This window comes from Notolepis coatsorum (genome assembly GCF_963971535.1).
Source record: "Notolepis coatsorum genome assembly, chromosome: 8".
NCBI classification, from domain to species: Eukaryota; Metazoa; Chordata; class Actinopteri; order Aulopiformes; family Paralepididae; genus Notolepis; species Notolepis coatsorum.
In genome coordinates, this window is record NC_140172.1 from 3,812,353 (window position 1) to 3,827,170 (window position 14,818).

Sequence of the window (14,818 nt, forward strand, 5' to 3'; positions counted from 1 at the left end):
CACACTGTAGCACCCACTCCACACACTTTATAGCACACACTCACTTTAAACAAACACACTGTAGCACCCACTCCCCACACTTTATATTTATTGATGAAGGATTGCACTACAACTCGTACACCTTACTGTAAATTGTACCTAAATTGTACCTCATCCAATTTCTGCTTTGCACTATATAGTATTGTACATTAGTACACTGCATAGTATTGTATATTATATGGTAACTCAGTTACGTCTATTCTGCATCGAACATTGTACATATGTCTATACTGAACACTGTGACCTCATTTTCTACTTCTAAATTACATGCTATACTATGTTATTTGATACTATCTTGTCTAGCACAGTCTCTGGAGCGTAACAGTAAGAAGCATTTTGTATGAAAGTATTCTGTACTTCTGTATGACAACTATTAAAGAAACTTGAAAACTTGAAACTTGAAGTTAACAGCCGCCTGTCGGGCCGTTGTTGACTGTGCGCCTCCTGGTGGGCATATAACAGAACAGCAGCCTGGTTTCTTAATTAATTCCCATGCCGTGAGACCACCGTTCGCACGACACGGCAAAATGGTTAGGAAAACGAATGGCTTCATCTGTATCTTGTGATTATTACCAATGTCCGATGACAACAACTATTAGCGTTAATTATTTCCTGGTTGATGTGATTCGGGATGTCATGTCTGCACCAAGCTCTCTTATTTGTATTTTCTCCACCAAATTTCTATAAAATGGCTTTTGGAGAAAGGTATTATTTAATTTGGGGGCAGCTGTAATCCTGTCTCTTGAGTCCCTGCGTTCATCATTGTCGTCATCGCGTCAGTCAGCACCCCCTAACACACCAATGGCTCTGCTTGGGTCGCTAAATTAATCGCCCTTTAGGCATCATATTTGAAGACACTGATTGGCAACATTTTGTTGCTATGTGCATTTTTCAATTGGCTGCAATGCACACTGACGCCCAGTCAGTGGGGCGATATATCTAGCGCCCCAGAAGAGAGAGGGGATGAACAGGATGTACAAACAACAATTTATATATTATATATTACACGTTATTGTGCATTTTAAACACAAACATACTTAGAATTAGTAATTATTATTATTATTATTGTTTTATTTTTTTAGCGGGCAAAATCGACTATAATCTAAAAATCCAAAACCACTTTCCATCAGGGGGGGCGGCGCCCTAGCGCCCTCTATGGACCAGCTGCCACTGGTTGGGTGCCAGAAGAACAACTACCAGGTATGAACTGTGTTCACAGTATGTATCTTCACCGATCTGTACTTACCTTTACTATCTATATCTGTACATATTCTACTCTTACTAGTTACGCTGCTGGCTAGTAGTATTGTCTCTATATTGGCTGTATTTATATAATACAACTAATATCATATTCTTTACTTAACTTTCCAATGTTTACAGAAGTGCCAATCTGCCAGAGGTTGTGAAGTGTGCAAAGCTGAAGAAGCAGGAGCAACATGTACAGCTTGTGGGCTCGGAGAGGGCGGTCTACAACTCCATGATTAAAGCCTCCAAGGAGATCATACGGTTATCCTATAACCATAGTTATATGAGTATAGCGAGTGCTCTGCTCTAGTGGAACCCTATCCCTTATCAATCTAATACTGAATACATTTATTCACATGTACACACCCATCCGCCTGGCCACACCCACATCCGCTCCTCTACATAAGTGGGGTCGTGGCCACACTAACAGCTCCTTCCCAAGTCTTTCACCACCAAGGCGAAGACCACGGGGTCCTCAGTGAGTCAGATCAGAGCGCTCGCTATACTCATATAACTATGGGTATAGGATAACGTATGTTATATTATCGTATAGCTTACGCTCTGCTCTAGTGGAACACAGGTGCTGAGCAGAGCGGAAGCTCGACAAATGTACCCGCTGAGGCCAACGATGCCGTAGCATCGAGACCCCACCAGACGGTCACTAGTGACACCACCCCCCACATCGCCAGCATATCGGACAGGGCCCAATCCAAGAGCAGGCCCTTCCCCCCTACAGCACGCCGCCCTGAAGCACTCCACAGAGGCTACACCCCCACAACATTGTGGGGCCAGTCGGCGCACCGGGGAGACAACCCCCAAAGAGGTTGATCCCTCAATCCTGGCAACAGGCCAAGAGCGCAACTTGACCTGTGCCCAGAGCACTGCAGACTGTGAACAGCACCCCGGCGGAAGGGGCGTTCGGTATGCTGTGCACCATGTCGCAGCCTCCACAAAACCCGACCCCCTAGAGAGGCCGAGGCAGAGAAGGCTGACACGATTGGCAGACGACAAGAAAAGTACGGGGGCACACTCACAGGCAGACGGGGTCAAGCCCGGCCTAAACCCGAGAGTCGACTCCGCTACCAACACACCGGGGAACCAACCACCCCCCTATGTTTAGTTTAACAGGAGGCGGTTGTTCCCTTAACCCCCCCAAGAAAAAACTCCGAAACACAACTGCGTGTATACACCGGCTATACAGGCAGTACAAGCGTTTCAGTTTTCAAGAAGGGGTTAACCCAGGCCAACAGGTCGACGAGAACGAGTCCGGACCTGGGCCCGGCGGACCGGGACGTACACAGGGACGCCAGAGGGGTACAATAGAACCACCTCGACAGCCCCCTCCCAGCCCCGCCAAGCAGGGGAAGGGAGGGGCGAAAAGGAATGGAGAAGGACCAGGCTCCTTAGCACAGCGCAAGGTACAACACAATATGGACCAAGCAACTGCGAAGGATAACTCCTAGTGACGTAATCATGAACACACCTCCATAACATCAAACCCTGCGACGCCCGGGCCAACCAGGCATTTTCCCCCGATAAAAGCACAAAGTCCTTCAGTGTACCAGAACAGCAGATCTGCGCCCCGGCGGACAACGGGTTAACTGACCTGGTCCGGCGCGACCAGAACCAGTCCCGTGTCCTAATCACGCCACCATCCCCAGTCCTAAGAGGGGGGTAGGTACGGGTGTCGATCTAAAACATCACAGAGGGTGCCACCAAGACAGTCAGAACATGAACGCACCGTGCCCGGCGGCCCACCACATGGGCGTGAGACCCCTCCGCCAATGTTTCGATCTACTCCGTCATCTCCCCCAGAGATGAGCGAGAATCCGTCGAGACTAACCTAGATTGATTGATTGATTGAAAAGTTTATTAACAGATTGCAGAATGGGTACAGTACAGTACGGCTCAATACATACAATTGTTAAGGGGATGCAGACCAGAGAAAGACTTTCGTCTTGTTTACATCAGGGTCCCCCATTTTCAATTCATCATAACATATATGACATACATGACATACAGATAGACAGTACTGCTACATCTATACATTTATGACATCAGATTTGCAAATACAGTACTGTTTGTGATACAAAAGTGTCCATAAAAAGAGTGTATATACATTTGACGTAGAAACTGTACATTGGAGGAGGTTGGGTGGGTGGGGTGGGGTTGGGTGGGTGGGTGGGGGCCGTACATTGGAGGTGGGGGGGGGGGGTGGGTAGGGGGGGGGGAACACATTGTACACTGTACATTGGAATACTGACAAAACCATACTTGGTAATTTACTGTACAACTGGGTTAGGACATTTGTAGCGGCCAGTTTCGAATTGCAGTCTCCCATAGGTGTTTTTTGAGAGTGTTTTTGAAAGTGGGTAGTGATTCACATTCCTTTACAGCTTTGGGTAGGGCGTTCCACATTGATGTGGCATAATTGCGAAACGTGTTTAGTCCCTTGTTTGAGCCGAATCTGGGTTTAACATGATTTGTGGAGCTTCCTCTGGTGTTGTGATCGTGGTATTCACTGACCTTTGGGAAGTATTTTGACATGTACATGGGTACCTTGGTCGCGTAGTGTATCTTGTAGACCAGGCCCATTGCAAGTTGCTGTACTCTGTCTCTGAGGTGCTTTGGTACCACGAGGTGCAAGCATAGTCGTAGTACCCTTGAATGAGTACTCCTGCTAGAGTCTTCAGGGTATTCTTGTTTACCAGAGAGGAGATCCGGTACAAGAATCGAGTTCGTTGGTTGACTTTTTTTATTACATTGGATGCCATTTTGTCACTAGTACACCGGCGCTTGGAAGAGATAAAATCTCCATCCCAGTTGCTCTACAAAAAACGCTGTTTCTATATTGAGCAACCAAGGCGCGCCAGCCCATGCATGGTTCCACACAGAAGCACCCAGGGCCAGCGCTACAGTATGTACACGTCGAGACCCAAAATACGTCAATGGTAATTCTAACAAGAACCCAGATAACGTTCCCTCCATGCTTCCTGGGACGAGCGGCAGGAAGCTGGCCAAAAGACACAGATATGGACCCCATATGACGCGCCTGAGGGAAAGAAACCCTGTCAACACTGCTCTGTATAAAGAGAGGGGACAGGAACCCCCAGAGAGACCTCCCATGTGAGTAATAATTGAAAAGATATATGTAAACATTGAGCTACGTGACCAAAAGCTCAACACATATGCAATAGAGAGCAGAGCAGAAAACAAGTTTCCATGACCGCATAACTCAATCTTGACAATGACAGCAGGTCTACAACATGGAGCCTGAAAAAAACTCACGGAAGCCTGACGACCAATAGAAACTCGGTATTCTATGGCCGGGGAAATTCCGTGACCCACCTGCCCAAATATGGCGAGGGACCAGGGAACCCCCCCCCCCCCCCCCCCTCTCCCCACCCTGTGACTCGCTGACCCAACAGCATGACAGGAAAGACCGAAGAACAGGAGGTCCAACCCCCTGGCCAATCAGAAAAAGGGGGGGATGGATTTATCAGTTCACCCCCTTATGACCCCATACCCCGGATACGATGAAAACAAACAAGCAGCGATGATACCAGTTTACCTAGCATGCTACATGAAAAGCGTATATCCACTAAGATAAGCTCAACCATCTGCACGCCAGCCACAGACGATAAACTCGTTTGCAAAAAAACTGGTTTTTATTAGGCTCATGTGCGAACCCGTCACCCGTGTTTATTTCACCAAGTAAAGAGAAACACAGACGTTTAAAGAGAGGGTCAAAAAGACATCGGTTCAAGCTACATAATGTGATTACTTCTGTAATCTAACTGGGTTGTGGACTCGATGCCATGTTTCCCAAACGTAACAGAATACACACAACCCCCTCAGATAAAAAAGGTAAAGTTCACTCTTACTACTTAAAGAAGAACACAGTCTTCTTCATGATGAGGGAAGAAAAGTCTTTTGACCGAGTGCTAGCCACAGGCATATAGCGACCAGAAAACAATTTTCAAGAAAACTGTCCTACTCCCTAAGCAAACACACAACCCCACAGCTAGGTGAGGGTTTATACATCGTATCCCCAATATATAGTGAATAAACACATTTTGTAACAAAAAACACCAGGAGGGACTTTTTATTTAATAACAAAATCATATGTTGGGGGGGGGGACAGGGGCAAACAGGGGAGTCACTAGCGGCGCCTGCCGCGTGCAGAGCGGTGCTTGCCCCCACGGGGAGCCGGCCCGGAGGAACGGTTCTGGGGAGCCTGGTCACGTCGATCCCTACCGTTACCTCCGGGCATGGTGCGGCTGGCTGCAGCGGACGAGGCACTCCCTCCACTAGTTGGGTTATAAGATCTCACAAGTTTCAAGTTAGCTTGTATTTGTCATGTATAAAGTACATTACAGTGAAATGCTTGGTTCTGTATGAGCACCTGAGAATGTGCTTCATACAGTAAAAAGGTGAGTGTTTGTTTAAAGTGCTCTCAGACTGGAACTGGAAGGTGTTAAGTGTGTGTGTGTGTGCGTGCGTGCGTGCGTGCGTGCGTGCGTGTGTGTGTGTGTGTGTGTGTGTGTGTGCGTGCGTGCGTGCGTGCGTGCGTGCGTGCGTGCGTGCGTGCGTGCGTGCGTGCGTGTGTGCGTGTGTGTGTGTGTGTGTGTGTGTGTGTGTGTGTGTGTGTGCATGCGTGTGCGTGTACGTGTGTGTGTGTGCGTGTGGGTGTGCGTGTACGTGTGCGTGTGTGTGTGTGGGGGGGGGGGGGGGGTACATTGCTTTCTGGGTAAAGTAGTCATAGCAAGATAAATGACTCTGGTTTCTTTGAGGCCTGTGGCTCTGAAACAGGTACTGTATTGTGTTATTATTATCATGGTTCATAAGACATAGATTGAAAAGTATCCGCCCGATTTGTACAAGTGATGGCTTATTTTGAAGGTATAAACCTGTACTTTCATATCATGTAAATCTTTTTTGAAGAGTGGTCGATAAGCCCCCAAGTATGTGCCTAGTCACATCTGTCTGAATATACCTGCATATAATCCTTCTATACACCTGCATATAACCCATATAACTGTATGATAGCATGTACTGTAATGCTGTATATACACTGGATATATATAAATTCTTACAGTATATATATATCTTTAACATTACTTATACCACTGACCAGTACTACTACCATATTGTATTTATACCTGTATCACTGTACATAATAATACACTGTACATACTTTTGATTAGCACTATTACTCAGTAGTTCTCATTTCTATATTTTATATTCAGTTTAATGACCTGCACATTATATATTGCTATTGCACTCTACTGTTACATTTGCAAAGCTAGAATATAAGCGAGACAAATTGCAGGCTTATATTCTAGCATTGCTAGACGGTCTGAAACAGATTTAAAACATTATTATAAGAGCTGCCATGACCCGGCTCAAAGCCATGACACACACTAGTTCAAAGGAATAACAAAAGGAAATGTAATCGAACCATAAATACAACCAGCAATCTTACAGAATATAAGTGGGAGTGTGATGTAGTTTAGTTTAGTTTTTCCACACGGTATAAAAACAAGATAAAAAAAAACAGCAACAACACAATAAACTATAGACAACTATAAAGTACAAAAGTTATGAAGATGCAGGAAGAGGCAGAAAAGCCCATGAGGCTTATAAGAAACCTCCACCTATAATAATAAACAGAATTACATTACATATAGCAAGTTGGAAAACAAGATCAATGTAAGGACCTTGTGGGAGTGTGTGAGAGTAAGAAGTAAGTATGAGTAAGTGACTGTGTGTGTGTGTGTGTGTGTGCGCACATGCACGTGCGTGTGTGGGACTATAATTATGTGTTAGTGAGAGTGAGAGTGAGTGTGGGTGTAAAGTGTGTATATGTGGGCGTATTGTAAGGCGCAAACCAAAATACAAACACAACTACTGTGGCCAGGGTGAGAGTCTGAGGACTTACTGCAGATAGATGCTAGATCCAACGGCCCGGAAGAAAATGTAACAGTGAAACTACTTTTGAGGTTAAAATTAATGATGACTTGCGTCCTTGAAGCTTCGCAAACTTTTTGTGAAGTCTGATCAAGCGCCCGTCGTTACTGCAGGCCTACGTCCCAGAGGAGTCACTGTGAGCCTGGGTGTGTAATGATGACGGACAGCCTCCTGAAACAACAGCGTGGGGAGAGCAAAGACATCAACAGACACGCCGTCGACAGCACTGGCATGCAGAGAGACCAGGTAGCACTCAAGCACCTGCCCTTTTTTCGAAAGACGTTTGTTTTCTAATTTTATATTTTTAGTTTTATCGCCTCCCGCTCCCGGACGGATTTGCCGCATGTCCTCCCCCACACATCCTCTCCCGTTCTCCCTCTCCTCTGTCGGTCATGTCTGACCATAAAAGCTGTAAAAACGAAAAAAATATTAAAGAAAAAAAAATAGCATTTGAGTTGTAATTCTGCAAGATGGCACCGTGACCTCCTCACAGAGCTCATATCAGAGTCGGTGATGAGCAGACGATTCTCAGCTGCGTTGATTGATCCCAGGGGACAGCGTGTGAACGCTGGAGTAGGAAGTTGCCCATATAAGGGCGTGGAAACAGCAGGGCAGAGCGGCTCTGGCCGTGGTTGTAACACGCAGTCGTTTGAGCTTTCATAGTCGAGCGTACCTCCGCGTACCAATTTGCTACATGTCTCGCGCCAGTTTACTACATTTTCCACAATTTTTTCCACGCTGTTTACACTTCTGTCATGGCGTCGTCATCCGATCCATCAAAATGAATAGTCTAGGTTATCTCCGTTTCCAATATTTCGAAATAAAACTGGCAGTTTTACACACTTCATTTAGAAAAGCCATTCAAACTTCTCGAGTTTCTTCAGACGATGAAAAAAGACATGGTCCAAATGTATATGAATTGGAATTAAGAATTAACTATTCAGTGAACTAGGTTAGCTACTCACCAGCTAGTGTTAACGTTAATTACAAAAAAACAACCTAGCTTGCAAAGGTCGTTAGCTGCTGCCCTCCTATTTTACTCCGCTCCCTGTGGAACGCTCTCCCTGATGCTTGTAAAAAGGGCCTCAAAAACACATCTTTTTAATAGAGCCTTTTGTCGATTTTTATCTAGTTTTAGCTCCAAACATTTCATCTTCTTTTGACTCTTTTACTAGTTTTAGTCCTACTTATTTTATGTACTTTTTTATAAAAAAATATATTTGTAACTCTTTGACTCGTTTTGGTTCTTCTACACTGTAGCGCCTTGAGATTTGTTACACATAAAACGCCCCTACAAATCGAATATTATTATTATTATTATTATTATTATTATTATTATTATTATTATTATTATTATTATTATTATTATTATTATTATTATTATTATTATTATTATTATTATTATTATTATTATTATTATTATTATTATTATTATTATTATTATTATTATTATATTTGACCAAACATAGTTAGTTAGTCTGTCAGACTATTAATAAATACTGACAGTCTATAGTAGCTGAATAATGTATGTCTTTCTACGGGGGGGGGGGGGGGGGGGGGGGGGGGGCTGATGACAACCCACTAGATTAGGATGAACATGGCAGCTTTGAGGGGACCTGAAGCACGGTGCCTCTCTTCAGTCCCTCCCTCAGGGTGTACACTGAGCTACTGCAGCCTCTCTTCAGTCCCTCCCTCAGGGTGTACACTGAGCTACTGTAGCCTCTCTTCAGTCCCTCCCTCAGGGTGTACACTGAGCTACTGTAGCCTCTCTTCAGTCCATCCCTCAGGGTGTACACTGAGCTACTGCAGCCTCTCTTCAGTCCATCCCTCAGGGTGTACACTGAGCTACTGTAGCCTCTCTTCAGTCCCTCCCTCAGGGTGTACACTGAGCTACTGTAGCCTCTCTTCAGTCCCTCCCTCAGGGTGTACACTGAGCTACTGTAGCCTCTCTTCAGTCCATCCCTCAGGGTGTACACTGAGCTACTGCAGCCTCTCTTCAGTCCATCCCTCAGGGTGTACACTGAGCTACTGTAGCCTCTCTTCAGTCCATCCCTCAGGGTGTACACTGAGCTACTGTAGCCTCTCTTCAGTCCATCCCTCAGGGTGTACACTGAGCTACTGTAGCCTCTCTTCAGTCCATCCCTCAGGGTGTACACTGAGCTACTGTAGCCTCTCTTCAGTCCATCCCTCGGGGTGTACACTGAGCTACTGTAGCCTCTCTTCAGTCCCTCCCTCAGGGTGTACACTGAGCTACTGTAGCCTCTCTTCAGTCCCTCCCTCAGGGTGTACACTGAGCTACTGTAGCCTCTCTTCAGTCCATCCCTCAGGGTGTACACTGAGCTACTGTAGCCTCTCTTCAGTCCATCCCTCAGGGTGTACACTGAGATACTGTAGCCTCTCTTCAGTCCATCCCTCAGGGTGTACACTGAGCTACTGTAGCCTCTCTTCAGTCCATCCCTCAGGGTGTACACTGAGCTACTGTAGCCTCTCTTCAGTCCCTCCCTCAGGGTGTACACTGAGCTACTGTAGCCTCTCTTCAGTCCCTCCCTCAGGGTGTACACTGAGCTACTGTAGCCTCTCTTCAGTCCATCCCTCAGGGTGTACACTGAGCTACTGTAGCCTCTCTTCAGTCCATCCCTCAGGGTGTACACTGAGCTACTGTAGCCTCTCTTCAGTCCATCCCTCAGGGTGTACACTGAGCTACTGTAGCCTCTCTTCAGTCCATCCCTCAGGGTGTACACTGAGCTACTGTAGCCTCTCTTCAGTCCATCCCTCAGGGTGTACACTGAGCTACTGTAGCCTCTCTTCAGTCCATCCCTCAGGGTGTACACTGAGCTACTGTAGCCTCTCTTCAGTCCATCCCTCAGGGTGTACACTGAGATACTGCAGCCTCTCTTCAGTTCATCCCTCAGGGTGTACACTGAGCTACTGTAGCCTCTCTTCAGTCCATCCCTCAGGGTGTACACTGAGCTACTGTAGCATCGCTCTGTCACCTCTTCTGTTGGCTCCGTTCCACATGCAAAGTTTAGGACATAAAAGGGTCCATCAGCTTTTGTTATTTTCCACTGAATTATTTTAAATCTTATAGGAGCAGGTCCCCCCCGGTTCCATCACCATGCAATCTTCACAGCTTCATTGTGGAACGGAGAGTAGAAAAAGGAGACACGTATATATATCACTAAAGACACTTTTCAACCGCTGCTGTGACCCACTGTCACCTCCGTTTAAATTCTGATTGAAACGTGCAATGTTACTCACTGTGCCTTGTATATATTATATTTATCAATTTTTTACCTTATTTTCTAGCACTCGCTTGTATTTAAAATATGTTTAAGTTAAGTATTGTGTGATTTTGTGTGAACGGCGGACTAGCAAAGTAAGATTTTCATCGTATGGCAAACTGTCTGTTTAACTGTGCACATGACAATAAACAATCTTGAATCTTGAATAGGATCACATTGGGAATGGCACACGCGATATTAAAAATAGTTTTGTAGCAGTGGACAAACGCTGATGGTCAATGGAAGTACACAGATCAAGTACGAGTTCAAGTTTCTTTAATAGTTGTCATACAGAAGTACAGAATACTTTTATACAAAATGCTTCTTACTGTTACGCTCCAGAGACTGTGCAAGACAAGATAAGTATGAAATAAAATAACATAGTATAGCATGTAAATTAGAAGTAAAAAAATGGGGTCACAGTGTTCAGTATAGACATATGTACAATGTTCGATGCAGAATAGACGTAACTGAGTTACCATATAATATACAATACTATGCAGTGTACTAATATACAATACTATATAGTGCAAGGCAGAAATGGGATGAGGTGCAATTTAGGTACAATTTACAGTAGGTGTACGAGTTGTAGTGCAAATCCTTTATCAATAAATATAAAGTGTGTTTGTGTGATCTAAAGTGTGGAGAGTGGGTGCTGCAGTGTGTTGTTTGTTTAAGTGAGTGTGTGCGTGTGGGTGTGCTGTGTGCATTTTTTTTTTTTTATATATTTTTTATTATTGCAAAACAAAAATTATTAAAAGTCAGTACTCAACACATAATGCATAATGAAACTATCAGTCAAGGTGGTTAAAATTACATGCAAGTACAGAAACAAGATAAAACAAAAAGAGTCTATAATAACATTTTAACCGTATACAGTGTATATCCAGCGAAATTACAATTATATAAATGTTTATATAGAACATACCCCTAATACCTATTTTCTAAAACCCTACACACATATGCTCCAGCTCGAACCCACCCCTCCCGGACCCCTCCTTGGATAGTACCTCCATTATCTCTCACTCCTAACCAGACACTACCATTATAAGCTAGCTTTTATTCTCTCCACCACTTCTAACCACATTGACATTTTGGATTCATTGAGACCCAGAATTCTTGCTGTAGATATTTCTTGATATATCACATCGAGATATGTAAGAAACCAAACTTTCCGGCAAATTTTTTCCGGTTGAAACCAGCGTGATGCGATCAGCTTTTTAGCCACTGTGATACCCGATAAAACCAATCTCTTTAGCTGTGGATTCACTGCAAACTCAAAAACATCATTCAATAGTAATACCGAGGGGTGTACAGGTATATTCCAAGATACGAGTTTTGATAATTGTTGGGACACATCTTTCCAGAAAGCCTTAACTGGTGGGCAGTCCCAATACATGTGCATAAATGTCCCTTCGTCCCCATTTGTACATTGGGAGCATTGGAGTCTTGTTTAAGCCCCATTCTGCACAGTCTTATAGGAGTCAAGTATGTCCTGTGAATATAGTTCAGATTGATTTGTTGATGATCCGGGTTCCTTGATGTAAGTCGGACATTTGCCCAGGCTCCTTGCCAATCAAAGTCATTTTCCAGGTCTGGTATATCCCTCCTCCAGACAGTGTCTAGTTGAAGGGTTTCATACGAGGACGTTAGTAATTGATAATAAAAACCTGATACAAAACCTCCCAATGTTTCTCTTTCATAGAAAAATTTGTGGTATCTGTGGTGTTCAACTGGTATGTGTAATGGAACACCGTGAGACCTCAAACATAGTCGTAACTGTATGTAAAAAAGCCATGTGGACTCGGTGAGGTTAAACTTTGTGCATATTTCGCAATAACTACAGACGCCCTGGTTATAAAAAATATCCCCTAATGAGTGTATGCCTTGCTCTTCCCATATAGGGAATCTTATAGGGCGTTTTCTCATTAAGAGTGCATTGTTATTGAATATGGGAGTGTGATTATGCCATTTTTGAGGGTTAGGATATTTTTTTTGTGTTTCCCGCCATGTTCTGATTGCATGGGTAATTATGGGGCCAAATTCCCGCTCACAATGCTTGATTGAAAGTTTAGTGTGTGCTATGTCTTTCAGTCTCTGTGGGGCTACTATGTTTTCTTCCAATTCTCTCCAAGATACCAAAGCCTGGGGATCAAACCATATTTTCAATGGTCTTAATGTGAAAGCCTTAAAATATTGTAAAAAATCTGGAACTGCCATGCCACCGTCTGCTTTATTTCTCTGTGCGGTGGATCTTTTTATGCGAGGTGGTTTGTTATTCCAAATAAATTTGTATGTGGAGGATTGTAATCTTTTCCAGTAGCCCTCTGGAGGAGGTAACGGTAGCATTGAGCTGATGAAGTTGATTCTTGGTAATACATCCATCTTAACTATTGATACCCTTGCCTGTACTGAGTTTTTAAGTTTTGCCCACCTGTCCAGGTCGTCTTTGATTTTGTTCTGTATTTTTGTGTAATTGTGCTTCACCGTTTGTCTTATGGTGGGAAATATTTCCACACCCAAGCATCTAAAATGTTTAACCATGGGTATCGCACCTGGGAGGGTTGTGTCTTTTTTTGCACGGATGTTAATAGGAAGGAAAGCCGACTTCGGCCAATTTATTTTAAATCCCGATAAATCACCAAAGTTCTCTATCAACTTGAGTAGATGCGGCAATGTGGTGTTGGGGTTTTGCATGAACAATATTACGTTGTCCGCATATAAACTAATTTTATGTTGTGTGCCCTTGATTACGATTGGTTCTATGTGTTGGGATTGTCTTATATATTGTGCTAAAGGCTCTAATGATAGATCGAATAGTCCGGGACTAAGAGGGCAACCCTGTCTGGCTGAGCGTGATACCGGAAAGATTTCGGAGATGAATGTGCCTGTTGTAATCATGGCCGATGGGTCCTTGTATAGTACTTTAATCATATCAATGAATCCTTTTCCTAACCCCATCCTTTCTAATACTGCCCATAGAAACGACCATTCCAGCCTGTCAAATGCTTTCATAGCATCCAGGGATAGCATCGCCTTAGGTGTGGTGTCCTCTTTGTCTGCATCTAGTACGTGCAGTATTTGCCTTATGTTATCATTGATCAGGCGACCTCTTATGAAGCCAGTTTGGTCCGGATGAACCAAAGACGTCATATGCTTTTGCAATCTGATGGCTAATATCTTAGAGTACAGTTTGACATCGGTTCCGAGGAGGCTTAAAGGTCTGTAACTACCGCACTCAGTGGGGTCTTTGTCTTTTTTGAGAAGGACTGAAATGAGTGCGATATTGTGGTGTTTATGGAAGCTCCCCTCCTTGACTGAGTATAAGATCATATTTAGTAATAAGGGTCCAAATATGTCCCAACAAGAAAGGTACATTTCTGATGGGATACCGTCTTTTCCCGGAGCCTTACCGTTTTCCATTCCGGATATGGCTTCCTTGAGTTCTTCTAATGTGATCGGTGCTTCTAACTGTTTAGCGTCGTCCTCCGAAAGTTTAGGGAGAGTAATTTGATTAAGATATGTGTCTAATTTGTTTTGATCAAAGGTCGTTTCTGAATTATACAAGTCGGAGTAGAATTCTTTGAATGTATCGTTTATTATGTTGGGGTCTGTTACAAGTACACTGTTTTCTAATGGCAGTTATATCTGCAAATTTTGCATTAATTCTTAATCGCATGGCTAATAGGTGACTAGGTTTAGAACCTTGGAAATACTGCTGTTGTCTTGTGCTGCTTATTTGCATTTCCGATTTTTGTCTGTATATTGCTTTGATCTCTGTCTTTAGAATGTTAACTTGATTTTCTAGTCTAGTAGAGTTGTTGTATTTTAAAGAATTAAATAGCGTTGAGTAAAGCGTTTCCATTTCAGACAGTTTTGTGCATTGATTTTTGCGCAATATGGAGGAAAATCTATCCGTGAAATCCTTGATCATACCCTTTACCGACATCCATAATATTCTGGGGTCTTGCTCCGGGTTTGCATTATCCCGTAGGAATACTGTGAGAGCTTCTTTAATTTGTGTAATGAATTCCTTGTTGTTAAGCAGCAAAGTATTAAAACGCCATCTTGGGGCCCGGGTAGATAATGTACCAAATGTTGCTTTCAGGATTAAGTAACAGTGATCTGAAAGCGCATTGGGTATCATTTCCACTTCATATTTATCAAATATTCTCGGGGATGCAAAGACGTAATCAATTCTGGATAATGTGTTGTGTCTCGCCGAACGACAGGAGTACTTTCGGGTCATGGGATTAAGTGAACGCCATAAATCAATTACCCCT